This window comes from Sus scrofa, chromosome 2 (genome assembly GCF_054392235.1).
Source record: "Sus scrofa isolate SSC_HxYL_T2T_F1_AM1 chromosome 2, Sscrofa_HxYL_maternal_Yorkshire_Landrace_v2.0, whole genome shotgun sequence".
In the NCBI taxonomy this organism is placed as follows: domain Eukaryota; kingdom Metazoa; phylum Chordata; class Mammalia; order Artiodactyla; family Suidae; genus Sus; species Sus scrofa.
Genome location: NC_139384.1, coordinates 149006310 through 149020015, shown reverse-complemented (window position 1 = coordinate 149020015; position 13706 = coordinate 149006310). Strand labels below are relative to the sequence as shown.

The following is a 13706-nucleotide window of genomic DNA, read 5'->3' as shown; positions in this document are numbered from 1 at the left end:
GAAGAAAGACAAACACCATATGATATCACTTATATGTACAATCTTAAAAAAAGGATACAAAAGAACTTACTTGCAGAATAGAAAGAGACTCACATACTTTGAAAACAAACTTAGGGTTACCAAAGGGGACGGGGGGAAGAGGACAGACTGGGGCTTTGGGACTGGCACATGCACACTGAGGTGTATGGAATGACATGCCAATGGGAACCCGCTGTATAGCGCAGCGAACTCTGCCCTGTATTCCGTGATAATCCCTGTGTGAAAAGAACTTGGAAGAGAATAGACGTGTGTGTATAACTGAGTCACTTTGCTATATAGCAGAAATTATCACATTGTAAATCAACTACACTTCAATAAAACTGAAAAAAAAAAGAAAAAAAAGAAAACCAAGCCTTTTAGCCAGTTCACCTACCAATCCCAGCAGACATGCAGGAATGAGTGTGTGATGACCAGCGGCACATTTCGTGTATGACCCAACAGGATGGAGGGTGAAGCTGCCGAGTCAGTCCTCTGCAGTCAACCAACATGTGTCAGGTTCCCTGACATCCCAGGCTTGATGTTAGTGCCCATTCCTGTCTCAGAACATGACATGTGATGGCTGAAGAGACTGTTCTTTAGTGGAGAAGTCCAGAACAGCTGGAAGAGGGACGGCTGACGCTGAATGTCCCTTCTGCTGACAGTTGGGATTGCTTACCTCAGGATCCTTTGGTGCGATGGGGGTGGGGGACGGAATAAGTCATAAGTCATTCTGCCCCTCCTGCTGTCTCTCTTTCTTTTCTTTTCTTTTCTTTTTTTTTTTTTTTTTTTTTTTTTTTGGTCATGGCATGCAGCAGTTTAACACAGGCTGCAGTGGTAAAAGTGCTAAATCCTAACCACTAAACCACCAGGGAACTTTTCCCCTTCCTCTTCTCTACTCATTCTCTGAGGGCCACCACTGACATTGGGCGCTGCCTCAGCAAGAGGTAAGTGAGACCCTACACATAGTGAACTCAGAAGTGAGTTCATAACAAATCCTGACCCTAACATGCCCAAGCTCGAACATGTACACTCACTCAGAGACCTTCTGCATTTCTTAAGCCCCAGTGGTACCACATCATATGCAGTCCCAGCCACAGGGAACTGAGAATACAAGAAACCTCACAAACATATATAAATATTAGGAAAGCATCTTCAAGAGATGCAACCTCCAGTGCAGCCAGCATGTTCTCCTTCGCACTGGAAGTAGCCACTGTCCGGGGTGTGTGGTTCCAGGCCCAGCATCACCCATTTCTTTGGTGAATTTGACTTTGCCCCTTCCATTTATGGGTCAAGGCACCCTTCAGCACCTCCCTGGGTTGACAAGGAAATGAGATGATAAGGTATAATCTTTCAATTAAAAAAGTACATATGAGAACATATGTTGGCTCTATGAATCAACAATCTCCAATGTGACCATTAAATGATAATTTCCTATTTTCCCTAAAATACTCTGTGAGGAAGCTACCAACAGGAGTGACAGGGTGTGAGGGCAGAAATCAGACCTGGGACAAAGCAAATACTCTCTTCATCTTTCTTGACAATGTCACTAAATTTATTGATGGTATAATCGGAAAGTTTGGCTTAGAGCCAACTGTTGCCTTCTGAATGAAGGGCAGAGAGTGGAGGAGCCATAAAATGTTAATTGCAACATGCAAGCTCGGGGCCACCTGCCCCATCAATCATTGCAGCCTCTAGTCCAGCCAGCCAATGAGGCCTCCCTAGTAGAGCCCCAGAAGAGGGCTAATAAATGCTGACCTCCTGGTGCGTGCAGCTCCTGACTACGTAATTAACATTTATAATATGGGAATGGCGTTATTTCCAAGGCTTTGGAAATTCCATTTCCCGGACTGACACAATGTGTGCAGAATGAAGTGGTGGCCAGGACCACTAAGCCAACAGTTTCACAAGGCAGAGAGCCCATCTGTCACTGCTGAATCCCTAGCCCGCTGCTCAGCCCCTGGCACTGAGCCACTGAGCAGAGGCACAGTAATTACCCGTGGCCACTCTCCTCTGACTGTTGCCTTTGCTTCTCCCCTTCCTACACCCACAGACACACGCAGGGAAACAAAGACACTCAAAATCACACATATACACACAGAGGCACACACACAGAGACACATTTCTCTTAATAACAAGGTGTGGGGCTAGAATTACCATTATTTCTTTCCTCAGTTTGACACTCCCCTTTGCTGGTAAAAATAAAGCCATTTATAATAGGAGATCCCTGCTTTGTTTCCTTAAATTTCTCAGTTGCTTCTGAAGAGTGATTAAGAGTTTTTCAAGGCCAATGTCTTCATTTTAAAGGTGGGAAAACTGAGGCCCAGACGGGGAGCGGAATTGCTTCAGTGAATTAGTGACATCAGGGATGAATCTGGGCCCTTGTTTTCTAAGCTACATGGTCCCGCGTTCCTTCTGGTGACGACCTTTCCGCTATCGCCCCCACTGAGATTCATCTTCTACCAAAAGGGCTGCTGTACTGCGTGCCTCCTTCTTGCCAGGACAGGAGCCAGGCCTCTAACACGTGTTGTCGCCAATCTTGCTATCGATATGTGGGGGTACGTATCATCATCTGCATCTCAGAACTGAAGAACTCAAAGATCAGGAGGGCAAAACAGTCAACTCAACCACGGAAACGGACAATATTCCATCACATCTGTCTGACAAAAAAGGCAAATGACTAATTCCCCCAGGCCTCAGAGGAGGTAAGGGGCCAAGCCCAGCTGTGCCCCCAGAGCCCTCTTCCCTCTGCGGCGGACTCCCGAATACACAGCCCGCCTCACACCGTGCTGGTCCGGCTGGCCTTCTTTACTGCGCGGGCGAACCTCTAGCCTCGGCCTTCCTGCCCTCCACTCTACACGCAGAATCTCCATCGCAGCTGTCCTCGGGGCTTTTCTGATCTCGGCGCTTTAGGCTTTGGGACTTTTCCTCTGTCCTCAGCCCTCTGAGCATCCCTCTGACTGTTCTTTGAACCGTGAGGGCTCTCGTGCCCAGGCTGCGCCCCCCGCCACTCTCATCACGATGGTTTCTCCCCTCTCCCGGCTGGTCTGTCCTTTCCTCATTTGGAGTCTACAAAGCATTTACCCCCCACATCTCTGCAGTTTCCTTTAAGCACAGGCAGTGTCTGGGCTTTCAAAATACATCCACAAATGTTTGGATACGGCTGCTTTCAAGCGGTAAAGCTTACCTTCCCTCCTCCTGGGTGTGGGCTGGGCTTCATGACTGTCTCCTCACAAAGAAAAAACAGCAGACATGACCGTACACCACGTCGGAGATTAGATTAGTGGGGAAGCCACGTCACGCAGAGCCTTAAAGAAAGGCTGATGGTGCAGTTTCTGGCCAAAAGCCACTGGGAAGGAGCCTGGAAGAGGAACCTCCAGCCCCAATCAAGTCTCAGTGACTGCAGCCCTGGCCAACAGCTTGATTTGCGAGATAACCAAGTCAGAAGCACACAGCTAAATCACTTCTAGATTCCTAACCCACAAAAGCTGTGCGATAATCAACAGTTGTGGCTACGCTGCCAGTTTGAAGAATATAGGCACCTTTGGACTTAATTGGCAAAAAGAGGCCACACTCAAAAGGATAATCAGGTATTGCAGATGGGCTGCCTTATTCGATTTCCCCAATTCTTCTCCACACCACCTCCTTAACTGAAAACTGGCCTATCCTTGCTCCCTTCCTTGCCAGGTGCCCTCTGCTTCCAAGATCTAAGCCAATGCGTATTTGCAGACTTCGTTGTCAGTTCCATTTAGCTAAAAGAAGCAAACAAACTAATGAAGCGTAAAAGAAAAACAAAATCTCCAAAGATGTGATGTACTCGTCCGACGTGTATGCTGCGGCAAAATGACTTAGGTAGCTATAGCACCACTCAAAGAAAACATTCCACTGCTTTGTTCTTGATCTCTGACTCTGAGCTAAACATGAGAATTTTCCAGTCCAATGAAATGCATACTGACATTAAAAACATGTCAGAGTGGTGACAAAAACGAAAGATGTGAATGTCTAAAAAGTGAGTCTAGTTCTCAGGAGGGTACACCTTGTCCTGTGTGGGCAAGTTATTTGAAACATCTATGTGGCAATAAAATCCTACAACTGTGAACATGGAAGGTCCTTCTGGGTTATCTGGTGGCAAAGGAATTCTACTGAGTAGAAGCTGATTTAATGTAAGCGGACTTAGAAACTCTGTTGGAAACAGAGGTTTTTACCGTGGGACCGCTCCGATGCTAAGACCGAGTGAGCTTTCTTCAGGCCACTTAGGCAGATGTACGTGATATTGTCTCTCTCATCCCTTTTGCTCCTCTTCTCCCATCCCATGCCACAGTCCTTTGTCCCAGTATTAAGCCATTCCAGTCTTTTCAGAAGAGTTAAGAACAGGTTTCATTACTTGCGGCAGGTCTATCACTGGGGGACCAAGGCTTCATGCTTCGCTTGTTTGTGGCATGCTTACCAGATCTTTGAATTGCCCTGGAATGGTATCATTTCTAACCTTTGGGAAGTGGACAAGAAAATCAAGTTGAGCTCTAGCAATTTCACAAAAATAGCCCGTAGCAAATAGCTTTGGTTATGGGCACCCTAAGGCCTCATCCTTGCTCCATTAAATTCCCCAGCCCTGACTGCCCCTGAGTGAACAGCTAATAGTTATGTGCATCTTCAGGAATCCAGGACACCTGGTAGAAGCTGCTGTTAAAGATCTGCCCATCCTTGGAACCATCAAGCCTCTTCTCATAATAAGGCCTTGAGAACACCGTCTGGATGCAAGGTTAAGCCTCCCCAGTGGGACAGAAACCAGGTCCTGGGATAATGAGATGGACGGCTGTCCTTTAAAAGAAGGAACATCATGTAAGGTAAGACATGGCTAGAGGAGGCCAGGTGACATGGATAAAAGCAAACCTTAATTAGAGCAAAAATAAGCCTATTGGATTTGCTTTTGAAATTATAGATAAGGGAATTTCAAAATATAGGCCATATGGGCTTCCAGTCACCAATTCCACTGACTAAATGGATTTCTGAAGCAGCCAAGTGGAAATGTAATCCGTATTTCAAGAAAGCAAAATCAGCTTTCATCACTCAAATGTGGTGATTTAGTGTTTCCACACATGAGAAGCATGAAAAAGAATAAAATAATTTGAGATCAAAACCTAAAAACAAACAGGGAGATGAAAGAAATAGTAACTGGAACTCCTTGTGTCCCAAGTGTCAACAAACTCGAAGATCTAGCTGTGGAACTTCAATTTTGGCACATAACCTCTCTGTGCCTTGGTTTTATCACCTGTAAAATGGAACTATTAATAAAATCTTCCTCGTCAGATTATTGAAAAGATTAAATAAACTGCACAGGAGAACAATTCCTGGTATACAGGAAGCCTCAAAAATATTAGCTATTGTTGTTGACACTACTCTTATCACCCTGCTCCTTCTCTATAAGCAAATCCACTGGGAAAAGCCACACCATTGGCACTGGGTTGCTTGGTCAGCAGGGAGTCTGCACGTGAGCATGAATCCAGGGTTGATCCGGATCTGCCAAGATGCACGATGTTCCCGTCTCCATTACATAGGAAAGGTTTTATCTTCGGGGTCAGAATACATTCCAAGTTTCTTGCGTAAAGCTTGCTCTATTCTGGCCGGATGAACACTGCTTATGTACCATTTAGCTCTCCTCTGCATTTCTCTTTCCTTTTTATTAAAGCAAACATCCTAGACAGACTTCAAATGCGGAACTAATGTTTCTTCTTCAGGTCTCTTCATCTACCTCTGCTATGACCAGCCTGCATTAACTGTAACCCCTACCGCTCAAGCGGGCTCTCTTACTTCCTTCACTTCCTAGTTGGTGGTGGGCACTACAGCCCCCAAGAATGCACTATCTTTCTGACAGGTCTTTTGCCCACACACAAAAAAATTTTGAAATTCTATAGATCTATCCAAATAACTCTGTTTAGATACTTCATAGGTTTCTAGGAGTCTGATAAAACACTCTCTTGTCTAAGTTTGATGAAGGCAGTTTGCCCTCAATGCTTAATATCGCTATTTATTTTTGCCTAAAATGAAAAAGGTCATCCACAAGCCTACGATGACTGGACATTACAGTCACTGTTATGCACAACCCTGTAAGAGTTTCAGTTTGCCTGTAGCCTGATCATGGACATTACAGCCTAAATGCCCCCTAAGGGGCCACATGTGAGCTTAGCAAAAGCGATTGACAACAGCAGTAATAACGGTTTTCGTTCTTTTTCTCATGCTATTTTCCATTAATTCTTTAAACTATCCATATAAACAAATACATGATCCTACTGAATTATGTTCAAGGGATACTTCAGGCCAGAGCAGATTTCCATACCAATTATAGGCACTTTCTCTGAAATGTCATCCTCACATAAATACGGTTGATCAGGTCAAAGGTTCCTGGGTAACACTGGAAGAGATCTTTCCACATGCACCGTTAGATTTTCACAACAAACCTTTGAGCTAGGTATTATGCTGATGAGGTAGAGACAGATCCATTAATTTACCAGAGGACAAGAACTGGTATGAGATAGAGATGACATTTTTGGTTGAGTCGTAATTCAATTTAAAAGCAGAAGTCCCTTTGGACATTTCAAGTAAAGGGACTAAATACAGAGAATTAAGTTGCAAAGTTGTTAGGAGGAGCAACAGGTGTTCATGCTGTGATCCAAAGATAAACTATAGGGAATAACTGTCCTCCCCACCCCACCCCCACCTTTTCTGATCTCTGCCCTTTTCTGACCCCTAGCCCTGAACCCCTGAGTTGCCAGGACAGTTGCCTGAGGAGGTCATGGACCTCCTTGGCCACCGGCTCATGCCACGGCCACCAGGGCTAGACGAAGAAGTCCATTTCCCCCTGCCTGTACCAAAGTGCCCAAGCATCCTTCCATGGGAAGAATGTAAAGGAGATTTCCAGTGGAAAACGTAGCCTAGAGACCTTTAGCCCCTATGGAACAGAGGACCGAAGGTGCCTGTGAATAGAATGCAGGGGGCCTGTGAATCTAATGAAAAAAAAAAAAAATTACACCACTATGTTCACTAACTTCTCACTGAAATTTAACATATCTTTCAAATATGAGCATAGGTAACTATCCAAAGAAGAACCGATGGTACCACAGAGTATTTACCAACAGAAGACAGAGGAATCTTGATACCACATCACAGCTGGGATATTTCAGGAATGCATCCCACCCCAAAATTTGTGGCTACTAGATCCATTACTAAGTCTCATTATTTAAAGCGCTAATAAATAACTCTAAATTTATTACTATATCATGATTTACTATTTTATACATTTTCATAGCCCATATAATTGGTTTCCTATGAAATCAAAAAAAAATTTCATTATTTTATTATTTTTGGTTATTTAAAAATCAAAATTTGAGAAGAGGGTGGTTCGGGGGCTTCACCAGATGATGAAGGGTTTAGGGGCAGCAATATAAATTACTCTTGGTCTACAAGGCCAGGCACGATTCCTATCAACACATAGAATCTGAAATCTGAATCAGACTCTATCATCCATGCTTTCATCATCACTACTGGGCTTTGAGAGAGAGAGTCTATCTTTTAGGTATTTCAAATACCACCAAAAACCCGAGTGTTCCCAGCTTCTTGGCACTGAGGCAGCCATGGGAATCCCCAGTGAACACTGGAGGAGTAATTTTTTCGCCCCAAAGATCAATCCTTTTCCAGCGGCAGAAGGGTCATCTTGCATCATCTCTGAAGGTGTGTGCCCTAGTTCCCCAGGCAGTGCTTCTCATTTGCGAAGTGCCTTTTCCAGTGACTCCACTAAGACGTCGCAGAAGGACAAAGCAGAGTAATGATATCTACAAAAATCAAAGGTTCGGTGTGCCCAGAGAAAGAAAGAAAGTACTGTTAAGACATTTTCTGTGAAACATCCAAGTCAAAAGACACGTGAGTGGCATCTTCTTTTCTGACAGGGCTTCCCTCTGCGAGTATGGCTAAAAATATGGACGGCCTGTTTGTCCTCATACATCTGAGAATGACAGAAATAGAAGAGACCTCATTTAACAGATAAAGAGACCAAGAGAAATACTGTGTCGTGGTTCAGGGCTCAGCTGTACAGTCAAAAGGACTTGGGTTCGAACCTTCAACTTCTCACAATACCTGTGTAACAAGAGGTATAAACCCCGCTTATAGCCGCTTAACCACAGATTCATCATCTATGAAGCAGCACTGGGGGAGAGGGATTGACTTCTCAAGAGATTTTCCTTTGATGATAAATGAGGTGAAGTGTGAGACACCGAGTAGCACCCACAGCAAACAGGATTAACACTAAAGAGACAAGATCCCTCAAGGTCATGAGACAGGATGGCAGAGAGCCAGGTCTAAGACCCAGGCTTCTGGCTCTTTCTGCGGCATTTCTTTTCCTGCACCAAGATCTCTTACGTGATGGTTTTCTTTCCTCTAGGACTCGGCTGGGCAGCTGGTGAACTGCCTGGTGGTTTTCTAGCTAGTCCCCAGAGAAGAAAAGATGTAAAAACACCTTTTATGTTTTATGTAACAAGCAGAGACCCCATAAGCAGCACTTGTTTCTTCCACCCCCGGAAAATGAGAGGACAGACGTGGGCCAGCTGAAGACAGACATGAAGGGAGCTTTTAATCTCATAGCTGCTAGTAATCAGATTTCTGGACTCTGAGCTCCCTCTGATAAATTGGCTGCTCTCTTTGCACAGCTCCGTGATCCATTTGTAGCACAGGCTCAGCCAAGGTTTCATGTTTAAATCATAATCATCTTTGGCAAACTCATCTGCAGGTGACATACCAGATTTGAGAGGTGACATATTCTGAAGTGGTCCTGTCACTCACCTGGGGCTCCCTTTCCCACGCACACGGCTGAACAGGATCACAGAGGAACGCTCTGACACAGCCCAAGCCCTCAAGGACTCAAAGTACAGGGGAGAGCACAGGCCACAAACTATAAACCGAGGATTGTGGGGAGCACACAGCAGCAAGTCAGACCTTTTCTTTCTTTCTTTTTTTTTTTTTGGTCTTTTTCAGGGCCGCACTTTCGGCATATGCAAGCGCCCAGGCTAGAATTTGAATGGGAGCTACAGCTACCGGCCTACACCACAGCTCACAGCAATGCCAGATCCTTAGCCCACTGAGCAGGGCCAGGGATTGAACCCGCATCCTCGTGGACACTAGTCAGGTTCATTACCACTGAGCCACGGTGGGAACTCAGGAGGTCAGATCTTCATGGAAGAGGTGCTGAGGGAGAGCTGCCTGGAAGGAGTCACTTAAGGAGCACTTCAGCAGGTGAAGAAAAGGGTAGATGCCAGGCGAAGGAAATGGCATTTTCCAAGGCCCAGAGGTGAGCAAAGTGAAGTGACTTCAAGAAAATAAAAGGACAGTTCTGTGAGATTGTGGGATTGGTGGACATTCCATAAAATCTTGCATCTTGGATGAATAAAGTTTCTTTTTCCTTAATATCCTTATACCAACAAGAAATTATTTATGATACACTGAGATGCAGCCAGTTTTCTTCGTTTTTTTCCAGATTGGAAGAATCATTTTTGTAGTGCTCTAGTTCGCAGCTGAGGACGCAGTAATGAACACTGAACGGCTGCTGGGGTTTGTGTGAAACCTATCAAGGGCCTTCAAAGAGACCCATCGGGCTGAGCCTGGCAGCTGGGCTGGACCCACGCACACTTAGCACCCCGTGAGAATGAATCATGAGGGAAAAGGATAGCACTGCCCCTCATGCAGCCACCAAGAGACTCCCCCGAGGAGAGGGCACCCCAGCTGGGACTGGATCGCCACAAGGCATGCCACTTGGTCTCTCAAGCTCCTGACAGCAAAGGGCAAGAAAGCAGGTCAGGATTAGGGCTCGGTGGCTGTTGATTCAGCCTGGGGTGTCAACCCCTCCAGGCTGCCTAGGGCTCAGGACTTCTGGGACTTCAGAACATGGGGCTTTTTGTGTTAAATCCAGGAAAAGTGCTGGATGAATCAGGACAAGCTGGTCATCCTAGTTCAACCCACGACAAGTGCACCCACTCTGTGCTGGGCCCCAGCTTAGGTGTTAAAAATAGGGAATGGATGACACAGTTTCTGGCGCCCTCAAGAATTTCACAGCGTTAAGGGAAAGACAAGCATGTAACTCAACAGTCCTGGGCCCACCAAGTAGCCCTATTTGATTAAGTGGTAAATTCAAAGGAATAAGTCCAACAACTAAAAGTGATAAAAACATAATTCTAATTTCTACTCATATCTCTCACAAAGAGTATCACAGGAGATCCATTTCATTACCCACATTCCTCTTCTTTTTTTTTTTTTTTTTTTTTTTAATTTAACACCTCTTTCTCTCATCTCCAAATCCCTCTAAATGCCAAGGTGCCTACGCCTCTGGGGCCAGCCTTGCACTCAGCTCCCTGCCAGAGGTTTCCCTGGCATCCTAGTAAGAAGGATGCTCTTCCTCCTCCCTCCCCAAACATCCAACACTGTTTCCCAACCAGAAGGGAACACTGCGACGAAGCCTCCCCCTGGGTGGTTCCAGAAAGGCTGAGGACCCAGAGACGCCACAGCCGCAGCCTTCCTCTCAGCCCAGAGAGGAGCAGAGCAGCTGTTTCCTCGTGTGACTGCTTTTCTTGCAGGAAGTTCTCCACCTCATTTCACTCGCGCAGGCGGATCATCTCCAACTGCTCTGGAAAGGGCCGTGACGAGGGTCACGAGTGCGCAGGGAGGGGTGCCGCCGCGGAGGTGGGCCCTCAGCTCCAGAGCAAAGCACAAGCTTGGTCCCCGGAACCAAATCGGGCTTGGTCCTGCAGCTGGGGGCTTTCTCACTGTTCCAGACCCAGAGGAACTTGAGCCGTGTGGGGAAGGGAGGGCAGTGGCAGGGAGAGACTTTACGGCTGCATCCATCCAACCCACAAGCAAATGAGGCTGAAAACAACATGAAAGGCACAAACCAAGCCCAAGGTCCTTTATTTTCTGAACCACTTCAGAAAAAGAGCTTCTTAAGGGGGAGTCAGGTGTACAAGGTAGCTCGGTCTGCAGGGGATCCTCTATTTAGTCACTAGAAATGGGGATTAATTCTGCCCCTAAAGGAACAGAACCCCACCACAGTCAGTGCTAGCAACACACTGGTTGGAGAGAAAGGGGCTTTTTCATCATCGTTCACATTCATACCTTCAGGGCCCTTTGCCATTGTCCTTTAGGAAATATCTTTAAAATCATGAGGCTGCACAGACTGATAGCGAGCCAGACTGCCTGAGTGTGAATCCACTGACCCTCTGTGGGATCCTGAACAAATTATTTCAACCTCTTGGTGCCTCAGTTTCTACCAAAGACAGTAACAAACCTATCTCATAAGAATATTAAACAAGATAATGTCTGCAAAGTACTCAGAACAGTGCCTGGTACAGCGTATGCGTCACACAAGTATTTGTTAAATGACCATCAGTTTCAGTACCATTTAATTGGTACTTACTGTGCGCAAAGCACCACTCTCATGACTGCTCTTTCCAAAAGGCAGACCGTTCAAAACCATCTCTTTTCACAGCTAAGGAAACTGAGGCTCTGGAAGGAAAGTGACTTGCCCAGATCACATGCTTGATAAACGGCAAAGTCAGAAGCTAACTCCAGGTCTGCATGGCTTTGAGGCCCCTGCTCTGGGCTCTTTCCCGTCCTAACTCCCTGAACGAGTCCTCTAAGAGTCTGTCTGTGACCTGCCTCCCCACCACAATTCCTCAGATCAGGGCTGGACTTAGAAGAACCTCTGGATGCTAGGGTTGACTCAGGAAGAGTCACGGCCTTGGGGTGGGGTGGGACCAGCCTCTGCCTAGTCCCTGGCAGGTGGGGTCTCAGGCAGGACTCCATTGCTTAACATCACCACTCGCCCCAGTGCCCATGTGGGGGCCAGCACTGTCATTTCTGCTGGAAGAGTAGAGTCTGCTCCCTTCCAGCCACCCTACACTTACTCCCTGGGAAAATGCTCCCATCTTCCTCACCAAGGAACTCAGAGCGGTCCCTCAGAGCCTGTCCCCCTCTGGCCAGCCCTCCTTCCCCAGAGGCAGAGTGCCACCTCTGCCTCTGGGGACCATTCAAAGAGACTCAGGCGAGACAGAGGATAAGGTGAGTCCCCAACCTATGCCACAGCTGTGTCTGCAGAGCAACAGTAAGAGCAGCAAATACAACAGTGACTGCAGTGGTTATCACACATGGAAACGGGAGCCGACATAACCTGAAAGAGTTACTGTGAGCGTGGAGCTCCTCTGAGAAGCTGACACACACCATCTCACATATCCTCAGAATAACCCTACAACAGTATAAATAAAGCCATCTTACAAGCGGGAAACTCGGACCAGAAATGGGGGATCTAAGCTGTAGCCAGGAAGTGGCAAAGTAGGGGAGAGGGCCCAGGTCGTCTGAGTCCAGAGTCTCCCGATCCAGGAGACCCGGGCAAGCTGAGATGCCCAAAAGGCCCTTCCCCCTTAACTCTGCAGACGGTTTCTCCGCCCTCCCCCACGCCACCCCTGCCCCCTGTCTTCCTGGCCAGGTTGAAACTGCTCAAGAATTCTCCAGAGCACATCTGACCAAAGCATGCGTATCCAATGCGAATAATGTTTCCGAGGCAACTTACTTAAATAAAAGGAGTCTGTTTCAAGGTGAGAAACTATCAAAGCTTTCCCCCCGGGGACATCAGGCTAGGCTGCAAGCTCAGCGATCAGGCAGCATCCAGCCGCTCTGCACCACGCCTGCCTCTCTTCCTGAGTGACCCTGGCTATCACCCAGATGGGCCTCATCCGAGCATCTCACCTTGCTGTGGTCCTGGGCTGAGAGGCATGTTCCCAGGACAGCCTGTACCCTCTGCTTCTCACACACAGCCTTGGCCTGTGCTGCTCTGCTCCTCTTTTGCTGGTCCTCACTGAGAAGCTTCTGAGATGTTTTCAGTCTCAAAACAGCCACACACACACACACACACACACAAAACAACCTCCTCTTCTCTCAAATTAGCACGATCCACAAGACCGTCACAACTTCACCCGTTCCCATCCCTGGTACACACAGCTTTAAGCCTCACTCCACAGGACTAGTTACACTTTGCCAGAGAGAAAACAGTGTGTTTCATGCCTCCGTACCTTTGCGTGGCTTTTTCTTCTGTCTAGAATACCCTTGGCTGAGTTTCTTAGGCTACTCTCTCCTACCTCTTTCCACTCAAGCATCATTTTTTCTGAAAGCCTCCCCTGACTCTCCCTTGCCCCCACCCCAAGCTGGGTCAGCTGGGTCTCTCAGGAGCTTCCATCTTTGCCATCATCGCACTGAATCGGCACTATCTGTGCGGCAGGTAAGTATCTCCATCTCCAGTCTAAACTGTGCACACACAAAAAAAACACCTTTCCCTCATAGCTCCATAATTGAATTTAATTTCCATTCATGCTCCCAAATCATCATTTCGGTCACTTCAGGTAATACTAGTTATTTTAGGGCATCCTCAGCCAATTCGACCCCAACCCCAGCCCCCACACTCCCAGAGCTTGAGTCTGGGCTCTGAGGCTCTCGTACAGGACTGAGGCCTGGGTGGACAGAGACAGACAGGGCAGCTGCTCCTCAGTTGCTATGATTACCCCATGCTGGCATCAGAGCTCACCCCACCTCTGATCCTCTGCTATCAATCCACTGAGGCTCTAACGCGGCTGCAGATCTGGCTGTCCACGTCCAGCAGGATCTGA

The 13706-nt window shown here is 47.0% G+C and overlaps 1 long non-coding RNA gene across 1 annotated transcript in view; it reads right to left on the bottom strand.

Moving 5' to 3' along the window:
- LOC110259494 (uncharacterized) overlaps nucleotides 1-12942 on the bottom strand; it is a 498951-nt gene extending 486009 nt beyond the window's left edge. The window contains exon 1 of the long non-coding RNA XR_014838827.1: nucleotides 12793-12942. This is a non-coding gene — a long non-coding RNA (uncharacterized LOC110259494). The remainder of the gene's footprint in view (nucleotides 1-12792) is intronic.
- Between the last annotated feature and the right edge of the window lie 764 nt (nucleotides 12943-13706).